Source organism: Equus caballus, chromosome 4 (assembly GCF_041296265.1).
Source record: "Equus caballus isolate H_3958 breed thoroughbred chromosome 4, TB-T2T, whole genome shotgun sequence".
Taxonomy (NCBI): Eukaryota; Metazoa; Chordata; class Mammalia; order Perissodactyla; family Equidae; genus Equus; species Equus caballus.
Genome location: NC_091687.1, coordinates 734,516 through 754,625, shown reverse-complemented (window position 1 = coordinate 754,625; position 20,110 = coordinate 734,516). Strand labels below are relative to the sequence as shown.

At 41.0% G+C, this 20,110-nt stretch overlaps 1 protein-coding gene across 4 annotated transcripts in view; it reads left to right on the top strand.

The window, feature by feature from the left end:
- Positions 1 to 2,751: 2,751 nt before the first annotated feature.
- The window catches only part of CD36 (CD36 molecule (CD36 blood group)), a 69,615-nt gene continuing 52,256 nt past the window's right edge, over positions 2,752 to 20,110 (top strand). The window contains exon 1 of one of the 4 annotated variants that reach the window (XM_005609036.4): positions 2,752 to 3,508. The gene's annotated coding sequence lies outside the window, so the exon portion shown is untranslated. Of the gene's footprint in view, positions 3,509 to 19,339; positions 19,743 to 20,110 lie in introns of those variants that run through there. The other 3 variants (XM_005609038.4, XM_070265319.1, XM_005609035.4) reach the window with 3 other exon arrangements.

Below are 20,110 nucleotides of genomic sequence, written 5' to 3'. Positions count from 1 at the left end.
CAAGCACACGACAAGCACTCTTCCCTAACGTCACTTTTGAGAGGAGGTGGCAATACAAGCGTCACGATAAGCTGATGTGTAGAATAAAGGCATGTCACGTGCACATAGATTTGAGGAGAGCAAGTTAAGCAGAGGCTAATATTAAGGCTTCGTCACAGCTCCCCTGCAGGACAATACTCCTCATGAAGAATGTCTTTGAGTAAAATTATTTATTCCACGCTAACATAGGACAACAAACGGACAAACACACACACTCACAGAAAACCCTGGTAAGAAAAGTGTGCTGATAAAATCAGTTACAAATTAGCCCCTGGATGGCTTTCAGATCCTGAATGTATAATTTCAGCAAGCTGATAATGGTCCAAGGGCATTTTTCAAATGTGTTTTTCCTAAAAACAAGTCAGCTAGGCTAGTGTGTTTAAGTGTATTGGTGAACATTATCATTGTTTTCAAGTGTATACAGTGTGTTTATGCCAAATTTTCCCAAGGCCACGAACTACCCCTTCGTTGTTATGTTCGGGGCCAGAGATTCAAGAACAGTTAAGGTTAACTCTAACACAATGGACAGAAATAGATAAATGAGGAGCAAGTCTATGATTTAAAATTTTAGTTTCTCTGAGAGGAATTTTTCAAAAGCATCATACTATCAATTTAAAAGGCGCAAACAAATTGAGCATGACATACTCAAGGAGGAAGTCAGTTCTCTTAATCGTTCTTGAAGCGCACTGGCTGATGCTGGTTGGACAAGGAACAGGGATAACACCCTGAAGGCATCAGGGAAGCATGACGGGGGAGGTGCTGGGAAAGAGGGAAAATAAGAGAAATACTATGGCTGCTGTATCAACGATGCTTTGCTTACGTCCACGTGACTCTAACTGCTTGTTCTGAGAAAAGATGTTCACGCAAAAATGGGAGATTCCACAATAATGTCTTATGAGGAACATTCTGTCAACAGCTGCTATGAGCAGTAGGATTGTTGGTTCAACTTTAATGTCTTAAGGTTATGCCACTGGTGGTGCAACAAAAACCAGACGAAGTTTTGGTTTTCTCTAGTTCAAAACCTCACGTCCATAAGCACTAGAAAGGCAACCATTTAGGGCGGAAAAGTCCTAGGTTTAATTGACATTCTGTTATAAAATTTTTAATTCTGAAGACAGTTGGTGAAGAAAATTTGTGATGATTCTGGATGAAGGGGCTCAGAGACCTCGTCCTAGTTACCTACCCCGGAGCCATAGTCATTTCTCAGCTCAATCCACCATTATTCTTCCCTCTCCCTATCACCCACCCATCAAAGCTTGATGCCCAGCAGGAAGTGAACAGTTTAATGACAATGAATATATAACTCAGGGAAAGGACAATCAGGACTTCTTATTCTTGTCTAAAGGACATAAGCCATATTCGAAGATGATGGTGCTTAAAATGCCAGAGACATTCTATGATACTTATTGTAATTCGTAGAAAATATGTGTGATCTTAGTACACTGGATTATAGTTTCTCTTCCCACTTCTTTGATAAAACCTTTGTTTAACAGGTTCCTAGTTCAAGTAAAAGAGAAACTTTTTACACACATGAAAGAACACTTTTTTCCACAATGAAGAGGGTCCCATTCTGTGATATTTGGGAATACGTGGCCCTCCTGCTCAGGCGAGGATCTCCCTGGTATTGACCACCCGACCTCACCAGCTGACTTCCTGCCTCCTGGATGTCCTCCACTAGGCCACTTATCCCACCTCTGACTGCTCAGCGTAGAGTTATGGCTGAGAGGTGAGCATTAGGACTGGCTCTCCAGGTTCTGGTAGGTCAAACTCTGCTTATACAAACCACAGAGGACAAGTTGAAAAGCAGAAATGCAAGAGATGAGAATTATCTCTGGCTGGCGTTGTGCCTTACAGGTCTTCTATCCTTTCCTTGTATTGGGGCCATGATGCTCCTGGGGATTTCCTGCTGTCATAGCAATTCTCCATGGGGACCACTTCGGTGCTTTCTCTAACTTTGTGTAAAAAAAATTACAGAAGCTTTGGGATTGCTCATAGGAGGGCTGGTCTGATACAGATAAAGGATGGATGAAACTCACTTGTAACCTGTGATTATATCACAGGGTGGGAAAGAAACACACTTTCAGTAAAAATTGTATGGATTAGACTCTTACATGACCCACTTTTAGCCATGTGTCTCCTGTCAATACATATCCTGTTGCATTTCAGTTTTCCTTTCTGTAAAACGGAACCTAAAAATATCAACTTGACTTGAAAGGATATTTTGAGATTAGGAAAAAGAATGAGACTGTGTGGTATCTACCTGTCAAAGTGCCAAGGACATAGACAGTGCTCGATACATAGGACCTATTATTAAAAAATGAAAATAATAGTTTTAATAATTATTATTATTGTCTTTTCTGGGATGGTAGGTACTACTGGTTACAGATCATTTTCATTTAGAAAGTGGTAGCTTCAAAATCCATCATTATTTTTCATGCCATTCTTCAAAAAGTAATATTAACTGAAACTATTTAATACTTCAAAATCTCAGGAGAGCAGTGTCACTGTCTTAGTTCCTCTGTTCACTTTGTTTTAACATAGAGTTAGAGATTTGGAACATGTGAATCCCAGAAAGTGATTTATTTTTAGAAACCTTGCCCTTATATCTCCAGAGTAATAACTTTAGTCGTAGGGTCCACTCAGGCTGAGGGTGGAGCCTTAGTCATGTTTACCAATAGCACTGAGCAAAATTCAACCTGAATTAACTCCGTTAGACAACTATACCAAAAGATTAACTTAACTAACACACCCTGGCAATGCACGACCCTTTTTGCCTCATTAACTGAGGCAAGCAAAAACCGACCAAATTATTCTTGAAATCATGTAGCAGAACAAATACTAAAAAGTTTACCAGGTAGTTATTCACATTTCAAGGACTCAATAGCACAAGTTACTTAAAAAAAAAGTTTGTTGGATAAATAATACTCAATACTCGCTATTATGTTTCTTTTATACTTAAGAAAGGAAAATTTTATCCCGCCTCTATACTAAGACAACAAATGGTAATTGTGGAGAAAAGCGAATTGATTATTAACGATTGATTATTTGAATTCCCATGTTTCATAGGAAATGAATATTTATTAAGAGGCATAACAGGTTTAAGGGTTAAGGATCAAGGATTTCGTTTTCCTCACAAAAGGATTAAGGGTTTTATTTTCCTCAGCTGAAGCACAAAATGAGCGAGATTCTTCGTTCACTTCCATTTCATCGGGCTCGGGTGTCAGGATCTATATTTATCTGTGTTAGCATGTGGCCAAGGAGCTGGAAGTCTTTGGATGTCAGTGGCTTTCAGATGTCAGGATAACCTTAAAGACACGTGAGTGGTTGAGCTCCCGTGCCCCGCTTCTGAGTTCTCAGCTGCTGTGCTGTGGAGACATGTGTTTGTTTTCTGAGTCTCCTACAACCCTGCCTCTGAAGCCAGTCTCAAGATCCCACAGATGTCTGGGCCAGCAGGCTCCTCCAAAAGCTGGTGAGCAGAATTATTTTTGTTTAGGAGCATGGCCATAAATTTCTTTGTACTTGATAGACTATCATCTAGTAAATAATAATTACTGTTATTTTAACTCTTTAAGAAAAGTACTATCTGTTGTAATAATCTAGTCTGTGATGCTTCTTTGAACAGATTTATGATTTTTCTTCTAAATGAAGGAAGGAATAGACTTTTAACACAAATTTTACGTTTCTACTAGTCTCTAAATTCATCCTATGAAATTCACATTGACACATTTTCATGCCTTTTATGTAGAAAGTATCAGAAACCTTTAATATCTATTTCAAAAAATATAATTTCCATGGAAATTTTTATTCCTTCAGAGTCTCTAAATTGATCTGGAATGTCCTAATCTAGGCCAATTTCTTCTTTAAATTTCTTTTTACTGTCTTATAGGCTTTTAAAAATACTACTCATTTGAAAAGGACACTAAAAATCTGACCACTTGGATTTTTCTCCTCCAAATTGGAAAAACAATGTTTAATGAGACTTGAAGTTGAATGACCTTTGTCCATAGGACTCTGAAAACGTTTTTGGTGTCTTGTCAAGAGTGACAAGCATATTTAAGAAATAATTTTAAAGACCCCATCCTCTTAACCAGCTGACTGCTATAAGGAAAGAAGAAAACAATTCTTTCCACACGTAAACTTGTTGATCATTAGTGATCGTAGAAATTGTATTGATTGTGGGCCCCAGAGATCTTCTTTTCGGGGGAGGGGATTTTGTTACATGGTGTGTGTGATAATATCTTAGACCAGGAAACACTGCAAAGAATGGGAGAGCAGTGACTTATGCAGAAAGGAAACAAGGATATACTTATTTAGAGACAAAATTTAATGTTGATATAAAAAAAAGCAGTTCCCTCTGACACTCCACCTCTTCTGCAAAGCCTGGGAGTGGATCAGACAGGCTTCTTTACCTTTAAAGAAGATCACTTCCTTTTGTTCCCTGGAGAATGGTTGCTTGGAGCCCTGCTGGATTCTGGGGAGAGCATTCTGGGCTGAAACTTATCAAAGTGTTAACTTCTTGTTCACTTCCTGCGAGAGCGGGCAGAACTCAGGTGGGACGGGGATCAGATGAGGAGAAACAGGCCACCTGTCTCGTTCTCAGGGACACATGACTAAAGAATGGCGGTGGGATTTGTGGGGCAGTACGTGAGACTCCTGTGACCCTGACAAGGGGAAAGGAGAAATATTTTCAAATGATGCACAACATAAACACTAATTATTTGGAATTGGAGCCTTTTGTAAAGGACAATGACACCTTTGCAATTAAGTATTCTGAGCGTTTAAGAAAGCAAGCAGACACCTGAGGATAATAAAGCTATTTTCACCTGGGAACAAAGGTGAGCTCTGAACTCAGAGGAATCATTGTTAGGCAAAAAAAGAAGGAAAAAAAGGGCTTTGAAGAGCTAACAAATCAGTGGCTAAGACCACATAAGATCTCAGAATGGGCCAATTAAATGGAAGAATGTGTTTTTCTTAGAGCAAAGAAATACATAATAATATGTTGCTGTTGACGTGACTGTGGCCAATTTGCTTTCTGGCACATACTGCTGATTAAGATTACTAACGCAGGAATTGAATCAAATGTTAGTATTTACAAACTTAGCTTCACAAATTCTTTGAACACATTTCACAAAATTTTGAAATTAAAAGAGGCTTTTAAATGAATGAAGAGGGGAAAATGGTTTTCATTGGTCCGTTGCTTAGATGTTTTTGATTGCTTTTTGGATGAAAATCATAAAGCGTGTCACCACTTTCCTACAACCTCAAAGGAGTGATCTGGAATGAGGAGTGGGAGTGACTGTTCCCATGATGTCAGGTTCTCCTAAACAATGCCCGATCCAGAGTGATTCTCTCCATCTCGGTCAACAGTTCACCAGGAGAAGAAAATGGCCTAAAACTAGCAAAAGTGCACAGAGAATATAAAAAGAAGTGTAGGTTAGTAAATAGTGCTCCTGTTGGGTGTGTTGTACTTCAAAGTACAGAAATTGGCCAAGGCAGCGGAAACTGTTCTCTTTTAAAAAGGCCATTAGTATGTCATTGACCCCACAACAGCCCTCCAGCCAGCCTTTGGGGAGAAAAGTAAGGTAAGCGCTGCTTGTGTCTTCTGACAAATTTAGCCCGGTGCAGGAGAAACGGCACTGTGAAATTGGTGCTTGCCTGGTGGTACACTGTTCAATAGTTGAAGACGTTTTGAAGCATACCCAGAGACCTTTGTCACACAAACGCTGTCATCTGAGGGAGGAAATGACAGAAAGTTGGCAAGCGCCACACTGGGAACATAGCGGATGCCTTGGCCGCCCTCACCAAGGATCCAGAATGTGCTTAGATAGAAAAGCATTGTTCCCCCCTCAGCACTGGGGAAGTTGAAAAGTGGAATAAGGACAATTATTTTTATCCCCCCCAAAAAAAACCCTGCTAGTTTCATCTCTTAATTAATGTTGTGTTGTTTTTTCTCATGAAATCTTCCAAATCTTGCATTTCTACCATTTTAATTTTTAGGAAATCAAAAAGATGTCACTAGTCATGTCATGGTTTTAAAACTGAGGAACACAGTCTAATCGAAATTCATTTTGAGGCTCATTTTGTTCTGTTTGGGAACTTTGTTATTATTCTATTTGAAATGGAACAGACGCCATTTTAAGGTGTCCCACCCATATCTCATTCTAGGGAGTTTTAAAAATGAATAATAAAAGTTAGTTACTCAGTGCAGTGGTTTCATAGCATGGACTCGGAACAAAATATCTTTTTAGAAAAGGTATAAACTTTTACTAAGTAAGCAGGGTCTTTTCAACAAGCGTTCTTACTTTAAGACTAAACCCGAAAACAGCGAGAACCGATTTTGGTTGAATACATGATGAAGTCACCATCTTTTGGATTCACTTCTTCATTGACATGTTTGTTACAAAATATTTGTGAGCACTTCCTGTGTCAGACGTGTCGTAGGCCCTAGAGAGCGTTGTTAGGAACCGTGTTGTGCTGGACGATTTTAAGGGTCTGGGATCATTCTTCAGGTGGTGCTTCTAAATTTTGTTTATATGGAATGAAACCTTTTGACGAAAGTTAAAAAAAAACACCAGTAAGTGATGAAGACTTGGGTTGAATTTTGTGGACATTTTCCCCACCATGGCCCACAAACAGACTCCTTAATGAACCATCGGTCTCCTGAAGAAAATAGCCCAAGAAGTGACAACGTCACATTTGAGGGGGGGACTGGGTAGTCTTGCCCACTCTCAGCTCCTTGCCACTGTGTTTTCAAATGCGTAATTTACTCCTAAAATTCGAAGTAACTAACACAGCTCAGGGAAACCCTCCAGAACAAAGTAGCGTAAATGTAGTGTGCACTCAAAGACTCAGGTTTCACAGCTTCCTAAATTTGCTTGTTGTTGAACTCTTTTGCCTGCGATGGCAAAAAAAAAAAAACACTGCTCTAAATTTTAGCTTGGTCTCTTGGGACAGAAGACCTCCAGTTTCTGTGAGCCCCATCCTTTGAAGAGCTGCTCCGTCCAAACTTACCTCTCAGCAGATGCAGACAGGCAATGACAATGCGGGACGACGTGAGCCGTGATGGGGGGCATGTACAGCGATAAGGGCACAGACCTTTGCTGTGGGATGTTGGCTGTCAGCTCCAGGGAGGCTGGGTCATTGTAACCTCGTGTCAGCGATGTCCAGTGCTTGACGCACAGCACTCCACAGATAGAGCTTACGCGTTTATTCAAAAATATTATGTCTAAATCTTTTCTAACTGAGAATGTTTACCTTCTTCTAAGGACTATGATAGGAGTTTTCATCATTTAAACAATTAAAAACCCTGTTTCTTCCGTCTCTTACACCTGGTACTCTTTTCTAAATATTCAAATTGGCATAAATCTCCACCACAAAGGTACACATAGATCGGTGCAGTTTTTTGTGAGAAATCCTCAGTAGGTAGCTTCAGGGAATGTAGCCACCCAGCATCACCCCTGCCCTTCCCAGAAGTTTGAGTTTGTGTATGTGTGGGTGTAACATAGGGCGGATCAGCTATTAAAGAATTAATTATGAAATTCAGTAAAGAAGTATTCTATCATCCACTTTACACTCCGTGTGTAATCTCACAGACACTAATAATTTCTCAGGGAGTCGAGTCCATGAAGTTCGTTCGTGTCACCTAACACCACTGAAGTCTTAGTTCTTTTCCCCAATCCGCTTCAGTGGCGGCTTCTGTGTTCACCTTCTTAGATGTCTTCACTACATGGACCAAGTTTGGATGAAGCTAGAGAAAAATTCTTTAGTTCAGTTGGTTCCACTGTGGGTCAATGGTCATCTTGGAGGTTTGCTAACCTCGCCTCCAGGTGCAGATTGCGATTCCCCCACTTCTCACTTTATGGGGATCCATGGCAGGTACAGTAGTTTTTCTTTGCTGGCCTGCTCACCTGGCCCCCCAACCAGAGCCCTCCCTGGGGTGGAGGTAGTGGCCAGCTGGTGGTAGAGGCGCAGACATCGTCTGCTTTCTTCCTCAATCCCTTGCTCGGAGTTCCTCCATGACCTCCTTCAGAGCCTCTTAAAAGTTTTTTCGCCTTCAGTCTTCCAAACCTCAGTGTATTGCAACCTTCTACTGCAGCCCCATTACAACGGTTCAGTAAAGTTCTATATTTTACCAGATAAAGTCAGGAGATGCAGGATTCAGCAAGGAAAAAAGTAAATTCTAGCTTTAAGAGGCAAAGAGAAAGGAAGCTTACCATAATTATTCCTGTTATCTTCTCTACCCCATTAATATTCCTCTTGAGTGTTGAAGATGCCATTTTGTTTTCTGGGATCTCCCATGCAGGGCTTCTGTACATAGTAACAGCAAGGGCATTTCTAAAGCTGAAATCCTGTAGAATAAATAAAAGCAATTGAAACAATCTGAATGGTCTTTTGTGAAAAGAAAACTACAAATAATTATCTACCATGGCAAAGCAACAGCTATGAAGCTGGGCTTTCTCCTGAGGTTTAAGGCTGAAAGTCAACTTTCAGCAGCTCCCTGAATGTGCGCAGAAAAGCTGCAAACATTAGAGGTAGTGATAGTTCTAGCACAGTCTTACACCGAGACCCACTGATTCTCGCCTGCGAGGACTCTGAGGGCCCTGAAATACGGAAGCTTAACAGCCTTCGTCTCCATGGGATTGTCACGCTCATTTCCCTTTCTGCAGTTTTTCTAGCCTCTCCTCCGTCAGCACCTACTCAGGGATGTTATCTATTTTTATGGTTTCACCTATGATCTGTGTGTTGAAGAGACCCAAACCTACATTTCACAGCCCTAGTCTCGTCTCTGTGCTTCAGACTCACGTATCCATGTGCCTGCTGATCAAGTTCTAGACGTGGATGCTCTCCGTCTTGAGTTGAAAGTGTCTGACATCTTTCTGTTCTGACTTGTGATGTGCATTTTAGGTTCAAAATTAGATTGGACACGACCCAAGATGGATGTGTCTCTTACTATGCTCGAATCTATCCCGTGTTCAGTAGAACATACGCACACACATGTACTCTGCAAATACTATTTCAACAAATGGATGGTTAAATGATGATGACTAATTATAACCTACCGGCATCTGCATGGCACTCTGATAATCACAGTGCAAAATGCCTACTCTTCAATGAGAGGCATAAATTATCGGTTGAGGCATAATCTATGCAGCCATATTGAAGAGCCTTGAAGCTTGGCACTGCCATGTCCTAGCACTGTGATCTTGAGCAAGTTAGTAAACTTCTCAGTGTCTCTGTTTCCTCATTTGTAAAATAGGATAATAAACGTGCCTATCTCTTAGGCCAGTGTTCAAAATAAGGAGTTACTATATGTAAAATATTCACACAAGCGTCTTGCAAGTGATAAATGCTACAGAAGGCTTAACTATTATTTAATTCCTACAGTCTTAAAATGTGTAACATAATCCTCACCTTAAGGATGAGTAAACAGACTCAAAGAGATCAAGAATCTGGCCTAGGATCTTGCAGCTAGGAAGTGAAAATTCCCGATAAAGCTAATAGAATCCCACCCCCAAAGCTAGTCCTGTTATTTCCTCTCTGTTCTTTTCTTTCAACTTCTTACAGGAGCCTGAAACCCAGGACTCATTCTGGATTTTTTTTTCCCCCTCCACCTAGCTAATTACTCACCAAGCTTTAGCTATTCATGCTACGTGCTAAATATCTCCCTATCTCTACAAATATTTCAGGAGTCTTCCTCAGCTTCTTCCTCCCCAGCCACTGCCTGAAGTCAGACCATGTAATTTCCTGCCTAGATGATTTTAAAAGACTCCCTCTAGCCTTCCCTCCCATCTATTCTCCATGTTGTTCCAGAGCCATCTTCCAAACCCAAATTTCATCATGCACTTCTTCCCTAAAATCCTCGAGTAGCTCTGTATTGGTTTCAAGATGAATTCCTGAGAGAAAGAATTCCTAGGTATTCAAGCACAACCCTCACTTTGGTATGTTGTGCGTTATACTGGGGCTTCATCATGTCGTTTGTGCCCACCGTTCCAGCGTCCTGTCTTGTTTTTCCAAAACTCATACCTTGTACCGAAGCCTGACCAAAATATCTGTATTTCCCCAGTGGTATGTTTTCTTAGGGATCTGTATTTTGGAGGAATGCCTTTGAAACATTTGCCCTCTCCTCACTTCTTCACCTGGCCTTATATCTGTAACTTTCACGGGAGGTACCACTTCCTCCACCAACTGTCCTCTGACACTCTTCCCTGACCCACCATCCTATCTCCCCACCTGCATGTAGGTGTCATAATGTATTATAACCACCTGTTTACAAATCCGTCTTCCTGCCCATGCTGTGAGCTACTTGAGGGGAAATATCAGGTTTTTGTTTTGTTTCTCCTCCCATTTTATCCCAACTAAAAGTCTAGGCTAAGAACACTTAAGGAATTGATTTTGTTTGACTCTTTCAAGGGCTACAGATTAATGAAAGATTTGCCAGTGTCACTGGGAAATAAAAGCATAAATAAATGAAAAACAAAGTTAATGATTCAAACTATAATAGGAAAGTAATTTCAAAAGCAACCCAGGACTATTGGTGGTGAACACGATGCAGTCTATACAGAAACTGATATATAATAATGTACCCCTGAGGTTTACACAATGCTATAAATGAATATGACCTCAGTAAAATAATTTTTTAAAAAAGTAATCTGAAAATTTCAAGAATGAGAAAGAGTTTGATGGAGGAAATGATCCAGTGTTAGAACCAGTATAAAAAGTTTCATGAAGACTGGAGCCAGAATCTGTGTATCTTCTGGGTCATGAACTGGTCATGGAGGGAAATTCCCACCTAGATGGGAATGTGGTTCAGGTTGCAGGCATGACCACCAGCAGGTGCTTGCTATGTAGGCAAAGGGTTGAGGGCAAGATGAGATTAGAGAAGGACATGCACTGTGATGGGGGAGCCAAGCCCAGAGTCTGATATAGTTTCAAATCCTTTCTTCTTTTGTTCAACAAGGACTAACATGTGAGTGCTGGAAACTGGGTAGTACTTCTGTACTATCTCATAGCATCCAGCTCAGTTTTAACAGCTGTTTACACCAGACGAGATTTAGCACAGTAGTTCTCTACAATCGGTGTGCATGAAGAGAACCCAAAGTGCTTAACTCAGTACTCAGAATGCCTGCTGTTCAGAAATTCACTGTTATCCTATTGTTGTAATTATCTTCATCTTCATCATCATCCTCATTGTTTTCCTAGTTTACGTTCTTACCTAAAATTTTAATCCCTTCTAATTACAGACTTTGCCTTCATCTGTTCTAAGAAGTTATTTAAAGTTCACCTACTCTTACCTTGACAGCCCTTAGCTGGGAGGGTCATTGGTTCTCTAATTATACTGTGCCGTTCTTAGGAACTCTTTTGCAGATATAAGAATATATCTTCAGTGTAGTGGCTGAGACTTCCCCGTAGTGAGGTTTTGGAGATACAGACTTAAAATCCTCCCCCAGCTTCTTTTGAAGCGGGATTATAAAGCTCTTGGGTGTTTCAGGGCCCTTCTGCTGAGGATGTGCCCTCCCTGTGCCCTGGCTTGGGTCCCTCATCTTGACATGTTCTTTTCTTCCATATTTGACACAGCTGCTCTAACCTCAAAATCACTGGTCATCAAGCCATGCTGTGGCAGGCATCCCACATATAAAGTAGAGGAAGATGGGCACAGATGTTAGCTCAAGGCCAGTCTTCCTCAGCAAAAAGAGGAGGATTGGTGGCAGATGTTAGCTCAGGGTTAATCTTCCTCAAAAAATAAAAAAATAGGTAAATTACAGCAGGATCCTGACAACTGATTGGATTCCTTGTTAACAATAATAAAAGGGGAATAACACCAATAAACATAAAAATATCCACTAGTTACTTGGGAAATTAAGATAGGACTCTTGGGGTCCATTCTTCTCTATTTTACGTCAGGTCAAATTGGCATAATGTACTTTTGGACGTGTATATTCTTTAATCTTACTGTCTGGAAGTTTGCCACAGATGAATACTTATTCCTGCTTTTCGTGCTGGTTAAAAGGAGTGTTTTGTGCGCCCAGCTTAGCAGCAGGTACTAGGTGAAGTGGGGACTAAAAGAGGATTAGGATCAATTAGTTTTCTTACCTGAAATATTCCTGTACTTGGTGGGTTTCCACAAACTTTTTACACAGCCCAGATACTCTCCAAATAGTTGTTGTATGACTCGTGCCAGAATAAAATGGCAGCTTCTCTTTTTTGCTTGCATCTAGCCCTTGCTTCTCCAGGGTGTATCAGCCTTGGGGGAGGGGGAAGTGACTGTTTTAATTGCGAAAACTGCCCAGATTATTTCTTGGAATGTCCCCTTGTTTTCCCCTGGCTTTAGGCTTAGATTCTCTTTTTCTCTTTATCCTACACCTCTTTAAACTGTCATAATGCAGTTACATTTTACACACCCACTAGCCAAACAGATAAATTATAAATATGTTCACCTCAAAGCAGGTTCCTATAATCGTTTGATTCATTGCTTCTTCCTGACAAGGTCCTTCCTTAACTGAGTCCAGTTACTGACTCGACTGAGTAAATCAGACCATCTCCTGCTCGGTCAGCAGCATTTGGCAGCACAGCCCTCTGTCTCTTGACCTTTGTTCCCCATCCTTGTCCCCTACATTTGTCCCCCAACCCCCATGATGTTGAAATGCTGCCCTCCTTCTGCACCACCTTGGGAGCCAAACCCCTGCCTGGAATGTGAAGAGGAAAAAGGAGATTTAGGAGATTAAACACTTTCTAATTCCATCTGGAGTCTGCGAGGACCTGGTTATCTGCTCTGCTCTTTGTCGGCTTTGTGCTGCATGTGTCGCTTCCATCAGAGCCCGTATAAAAGGAGCGCTGAGTCTCTGGGTTCCTTGGCCTCTAGTGTTTTGTCTGCTTTTTTTGGGACTGTTGCTCCAGTTCTTGTCTGGTTTTCCTTACTCCTCCTCTTTCCACCCCTGCTGTTAACCTCCAGAGTGCCCATCGGAAAAGCTTAGCAAAAGAACTTCTCCCCTCCTGATAATGACGCTGGGGGCTTGTTTCTCAATTTTGCAGCCCTCTTGGCCGTGGCTGCCCCCATAAACTGTAAGGACTGTCCCACTTGTCCACACTCTGCCTAGAACAAGCCCCCTTCTCAGCATGACCCGGAATACGTTTGTTTAGAACCTGATGTCTTTTCAGTATTATTTTATCAGTCTTCTCTCTAGACGGTCATCCCAATTGTCTGCTTGTACCATGACCCTCTAAAAATGAAAACCCTTATCCTGTCGCTTCCCCTACTCACAATTACTTAATGATTCTATCCTGCTTACAGAATAAAGTTCAGCCTTCTTAGAATATCATGTGAGGGCCTTGAAAATCTGGTCTCCATCCATTTTCTTTTTCACTTTTGACTACTTCCCTCAAAACGTTTTTGTGATTTTCCAAATATACCATTCCCTCCTGCCTCTGAATTTATGTCTGCTATTCTGTCTGCTTGTACTGAACTTTCTCCCTCTTGTGTGATTAGAAAATGTCTATTTATCCATTGAAGCTCTTCCATTATTTTATAGTCTATCTTCTCTCAACAAAACACAATCTATTAAAAACCATATTTTATTAGTCTTCATATCCTGGTGCCAAGCTCAGAGTCTGGATATCGTCAATGCTCAGGAAGTGTTTAAATGAATAAATGAATTCCTGAACACCTTTTCTCCCTTTTAACCCAAAGCTTGGAATTGTTTTTACTTATACTCTTTATAATTTCTCCCAAATTATAACTTTAGAGACAAAGTTTCATGAAAACTCTTGAGGTTTTCCCTGATATTAGTCCCCAAGTGTAAAAACTATAGGCTATATGGCATTGGATAAATTTAAATTCAAGGGCTGCATATCAGTTTTATGACCTTAAATAACTTATGTAACCTCTCAGCATCTCAGTTTCCCTCTCTTATCTTATGGATAAGATCTTAAAAGCCAAACTGTATGTACAGTTTGGAACTCTGTTTCCTCATCTGAAAAATAAATTATTTACATCAAATGATTTATAATATCCCTTTCAGATTTTAGAATCAGGAGCTATGAACTTGGTTCCTGTTCTCTTCCCATCCGTGACATTGGGAAGGTGGCTTTTAACGTCATAGCTATGCTGCTTAGCAAAAATGAGAAAGTTGTACCAAACAATCTATAAAGAATCTTGCAGTCTAAGTTTATGCGATCATCTATTATCTGAATCTATGTCTTATTTTCTTTCTTTTTGTATGTTCTATTACAACAAAGTTTCCCAAGTATGTTTTCAAAATTATTGACAAACGAAGATAATTTCCACAGGGGAAAGTGTTCTCGATTTACAGGGTAGGTGACGGGAGCTGGTAAGCAATTGGCTATAATATCTTGGTCCAATTCCAAACAAAGAACTAAATTTTTGTGTGTTGATTTTTCTCATGCACAGAATTAGATAGCAACTGTTTGTAAAGACTTCAATGAAATTTTTAGACTAAATGGGAATGATGTCAGCAACATGGCAGTTGTAGAAGCTTCTAGCACCCGACCCCTCAGAAACATCAATTTGAACAACTACACATGCGTGAAAATACCTTCACAAGGGTTCCAGGTGAGGGATTATAGTAGCTGGATGAAGCAGGTACTTTATTTTTGTAGAGATGTTGAAACTATCCAGTAGATGACCTCAATCTTTTTGGTAAAGTAGAAAATAAAGTAGAAAAATAAAGAAAAGAAAGAAAGTAAAAATAAAGCAGAAATTTCCAGGGAAATTCTTAAGAAAGTAAAGAAGACACAACAGAACCAAGAGAGTGAAGGTACCAGTCACAAGATAGAAAAACAAGGAAAGGATTCGGAAGCATTTATTGAGCACAGCTCAACTCAAATATAATTTTGTTGAAAAATGTATGTGATTATCAAATGTTTGTTACTGAAAAAAGTCAAATAGTATTTTAAAGCTTAAAGAACAACTACTTGCTCTATTTTCCCCACCTTCTCCCATTTCCCATCTTTCTTTCTAGGAGGAAACACTTGCGACGATTTCTAGATAACGTACTTATAATGACATTCCTTGATTTTTTTTTAAAAATTGTTTTGTTTTACACATCAGCCTTTGATTTTCTCTGCGGAAGAGAAGGAGCTAGCTTTTATAGTACCACACTCCACCCACCAGCTCCTCGTATGCGCTTCTCTTCTTCCAACCCAATTTATGTAGTAGTTCATTTTTGATATTTACTGTTTACACTATTATTATAAATTTTCTGAACAGCAGAGCTGAGAAGTCTATAATGAGCACTTTCTTTCTGGTACAAGTTATTTTTTTCCTGATGATGATAATTGCCTCCTTAAATCCTCTGTCCTCATCCAATAATAACTGGTTTTGTTCTATGCCTGTGACATCTTTCTTACCCTGAGACTTCCTTTACCTACTTCCTGGAAATTCCTTTTGTCTCTCAGTTTATCAGATGAGCTATTTCCTCAATCCTCTGTCCTCTGGTTCTCGGTTTACTGCCTTGTTTTGGTGGAGTTTATATTCTGCAAGTTGCTTGAGCTCCTTAAGAAAGGGTAAAAGAGAAGTAACATTTGGGACCTTGCAGATATTAGAATGTTTTCATCCTCATTCTTGAAAATTTGTGTGCGCATAGAGTAACAGTTGGAAACCATTTTCCCTCAGATTTGGGGAAGGCTGCTCATTTGACTTCTGGATTCCCAGGGTTGCTATGGAAGCTTGTTGCCTTCCTGGTTTGCCTGTGGCCTTACTCCCCAGATCCGCTGTTTGTCCTTGAGACGCTGCCACACTGTGAAGACAGGCAGGAAGGCCGTGACCCGTGGCCCTTTTAGTCCTTTGTGCTGTAGCTGGTGGCTTCTTGCAACCTGGAGATTTGTGTGCTAGATTCCATGCTGTCTTATTTCCCCGTTTTGTCTGGTTTTATTTTGTTCTCTCTGGCAGTCCCATGATCTGGATGCTGGGTCTTTTCTGCTGTTCTGACGTTGCCCTGATGTCTCCCCTGCTCTCCAGTGCTGCTGCTCTGGGGATGGTGTCATTTCTGCCATCCTTGTTTAAATTTCCCGATAGCTGCCTTTTATTTCTCTGCTTTTTATGATTTCCTGGTTTTCTCATTCACTAGTTTCATGATGCAATACCTTCTCTTAGTCGTCTTAAAACATTAACCACAAAAATATTTAGTGTTTTTTATTCGCTTTTCTTAGATTCTTCCTTAAAGTTTGCTTATTTGTTTATAAATTTGTCTTGCCTGTCAGAGATGTTCCTCAAATGTCTGGTGATTGTCCATTTATATTTAAAATCGTGGCCAGTAAACTCAGATCTCACTCTAGAGCTACATTGTCTGGTACGGTAGCCACTAGCCACAGGCGTCCACCGAGCACTTGAAATGTGGTTAGTCCAAATGGACTAACTACAAGAGTAAAATAAAAACCAGACCTCTAAGACTTGGTACCAAAAAAAAGTAAAACATCTTATTGATAACTTTATATTAATTGGAATGATAGTCGTTATGATACCAGGTTAAATAACAAGTTAACATGACTTACTTATTTACTCTTTCAATGTGGCTACCGGACATTTCAAAAGTGTCTATGACGTGAGGCTCATGTTCCGCTTCTACTGGACAGACTGCCCTAGAGGGATCTGATGAGGCCTGGCCATTTTGTGGCCCCCCAGTGGCCCCCGAACTAAGAAGTGGTACCAGGTCTTCTCTTACACCAGTCAGTCCCCAGAAGGTAATCCTGTAATCTCTCACTTGCTGGAGTCCTGGAAGTGGCAGTGGAAATGGAATTGAGATGGGGACTTTCGCCTCAACTTATGGCAGCACGGATCTCCCTCATGGCCCCAGCTGAGCCTCTGGTTCTTATGTCCAGAGTTCTCTGTTCAATATTTCGAAACAGGAAACACCCCGCCTGTTGACGAGGTGGGAAGGAGAGTGGGCAGGCTGGTGGAGAGCTTGGGGAGAAGGCTGGGGCTCAGGACTTCTAAAGATATTCAGCCAAGTTAGATCTGCTTTCCGTGGCATCCTGCCCGCCATCCATGACCCTATCTGGGATTATTTGGCAGATTGTGTTTGCTTCTTATCGCCTTTTGCTCTAGGCTTAGATGCTTAGAATCTGACACTTTAGGGTAATTATCCTTAGTCCACTTGTTCTCTAGATATCGGCTTGTTTTCTGACCTCTTATCTAAATCTTTGGACTGAACACGTGTGTTCATAAATTCTATTACTTCAATTTCATGAGATTTCAGGTGCAAGTGGAAACGTATTCAATCCGGACGTTTAACCAGAGGTATTGGTCACGATTTTATACCTTGAAATCGTCTCCTCACCTTCTTCAGTCTCTTCTGCCAGTTTATGCTCAGGCATTTAGGTCTCCTACGACCTAGTCTACATCCACATTCCCCCACCAGTGGACATGGACCTTCCTTCAAACCAGGCCTCGGTCTTCACATGCCTTTTCTCAGCCATACCCGTTATGGGGCCGAATGCTTTACGCAATTACCTAATTTTATTTGCCGAGAATCCCACTTTCTTCTACTTATTTATATTCAGCTAATCTTCTAGGGAAGACTAAAGATCTAAGACTTCTGTGAACTTATTCGTAGGACTTCTGTCCCCATTGGTCTCTCTCTTAGCTAAGCTTCTATCGTGTGTTATTTTCCCACAATTTTTGGTTTTTCCAACATGATAAAACCATATCATGAGGTATTACTCCACATGGTTCTGTCCCTCCCACCCTCTTCCTTTTCTTTCAGACTGAGAGATACGAAGCTGCGAATGAAGGAGGGACTTCTAGGGGATCCCAGGTACTGACGTTATGTCAATATTCAGTTTCAGTAAGATTTGGAAAGGAGTTATGAGCGACCCAAAAGAATTGTTCTCAACACCGTAGCAAAATAGAAGAAAGGCCCGTAAGCTTGGGTCAGAGTGGGAGCACGGGAGCTCAGATGGGAATGAATCCCAGAGGGCTACTCTGATGTGCCCAGCTCCACACTCGCTCCCGAAGGCAAGCTCTTTGTCCTCTTCCACCCCACAGACAGGTGGGAGCATCTCAGAGCAGAGGTGTCACTCAGAGACAACAAGCCTGAGAAAACATCGCATTAGTCATGGCACCCGAGTGGTGGAGTGCCATGGGCTGTGTGTGGTGTGTAGGCAGCTATGTTTAGATGCAGATTCATGGAGCCCCTTGGACCCCAACACTGTGCTCAACCTAGAAGGTTGTGTAATAAACTGAGAAAGAGAGAGCCATCATCCGCAAAGTGCTCATGACCAGGACAAAGGAAGCCGTGGCTCTGAGTTCAGAGGGCTCTGTGTTCCCATCTCCTCCTCTGAATGGACCACCTGCTGAGAAAATGTAATTGGGTTTTAACCCTGAGATGTCTAAGAAATATCAAAAATGGGAAGTTTTTAAAAAGTGACTGTATAAAATATTCTGGAGCAGACAGAATGGAGGCTTGAGGTAAAAATGAAATTTAGGAAAACAGAATTCCATTTTCGCACGCCTGCGTTTGTGACTGTGAAACTCATTTCCATTTCAGTAATAGATAGCTGTTCCCCAAATTTCCAACTGCGATAGTTCTTTCCTGCAAACACAAATGGAAAACCCCTTCTAGGCTGCCAGGCAGCTTTTCTTTGTTTCAGATTCTTTAATTTTGTATTTCACGTTCTCTTTGTCAGGATAGATAATTCTGTTTCCTGGAGTGATAAAAACCATGACTTGATTTTCATTTTGAACTTTGATTTGATTTTGAAATCTTAACATAGAACATTTTCTCCCTTTAAAGAAATACACTCTTCTAGGGGATGGGAGACCCAGCGGCACGTCTGTGGTCTTTTTTTTGAGTCGATTGTGTATACATACACACACACATGCAATTTAAGCAAATACTAATGTTATCAAGACGGTATGACAGCCCAGTATTTTAAAACAGCTGCTTTGGAGAAAATCTAGCATTTTGGGAACTGATAATTATTTCCTAATATTTATTATTTAAGTCCATAAACGTTCCCCCATATATATTTTGAGCTACTTTCATTGGAGTATTCTGTTGTCTGCAGACAGAAGCATCCCAGTTGATGCAACCACAGCTCAGCACTCTGACCTTGAGCCAGTCACTTAACCTGTCAGTCCTTTTGCATCTCAGTGAATGGTGTCTGTCTGGCCTGTGGTAACACCCTCAGTGTTAGCCATTAGGATAACATGACACAGAAAACGAGCTTCTGATAAGACTGTCATTTCACAGATTAAATTCAAAGTGATATTACAAGCAATAAAAACGGTGATGTGATTATTTTAAAAGGCAGTCAACAAACAACAAAACTATATCACCTTCCCTTCAGTCAGATTCTGGAAGGTGAGAGTGACTATTTCACCAGAAGCAGCTTTGGATGTATTTAGCCTGAAGGAGGAAGGGGCACAAGATACCATTCGGGTGGCGTTTACAATTGTATTTGAGTGACTATTTGCCCAGTTGTCTCATTCCAGGAGGTTGCCCGTATATCTGAACACGTATTCGTAGGTTTAGCTGTTGAAACTCGGTGAAGCTCAGGGAGAGAGGAGCCTGGCCCCGGGCACTCTGCGAGTCACCTCTGTGACAGAGCTGGGCAGGACTCTGCTCCTCGTTGCCTAATCGGGTTGAGCAACAGGGAAGAGGGAGAGACTGCAGGAAACTCTGCCTCACCAAGGCCAGAGCGAGGCTGCCCAGGAGGGAGCCGTCCTCACGAGGCCCTGCGTCTGTCAGGTGAGTAGGGCTCGGAAATGAGCATGACCCGAGACCTTTCTATTTAGGGGGTACCTGTAGAGCACATTTTAAAACGAGTGATCTGGGCTCATCAAAGGACTTTAAAGGGAGGGGAATCAAGGAGATCAGACGAAGATCATTGCTTCTAAAAAGCCAACGTCCGTAACACAGGGCTACAAAGTAGGCTACGGACAATTTTGAAATGTTTTATGGTGAAAAGTAGAAGAACAAATAGAAGAACAAAAAAAATTTTCTTTCAAAGTATTTTCCTCTGTGCTTTCAAATGGAAATCAATTTTCCCCTGCATTTAACGTCTTTAAATAAGAATGCATTACTTAAGTTTCCATCTTATTGTGCATGAGTATTTA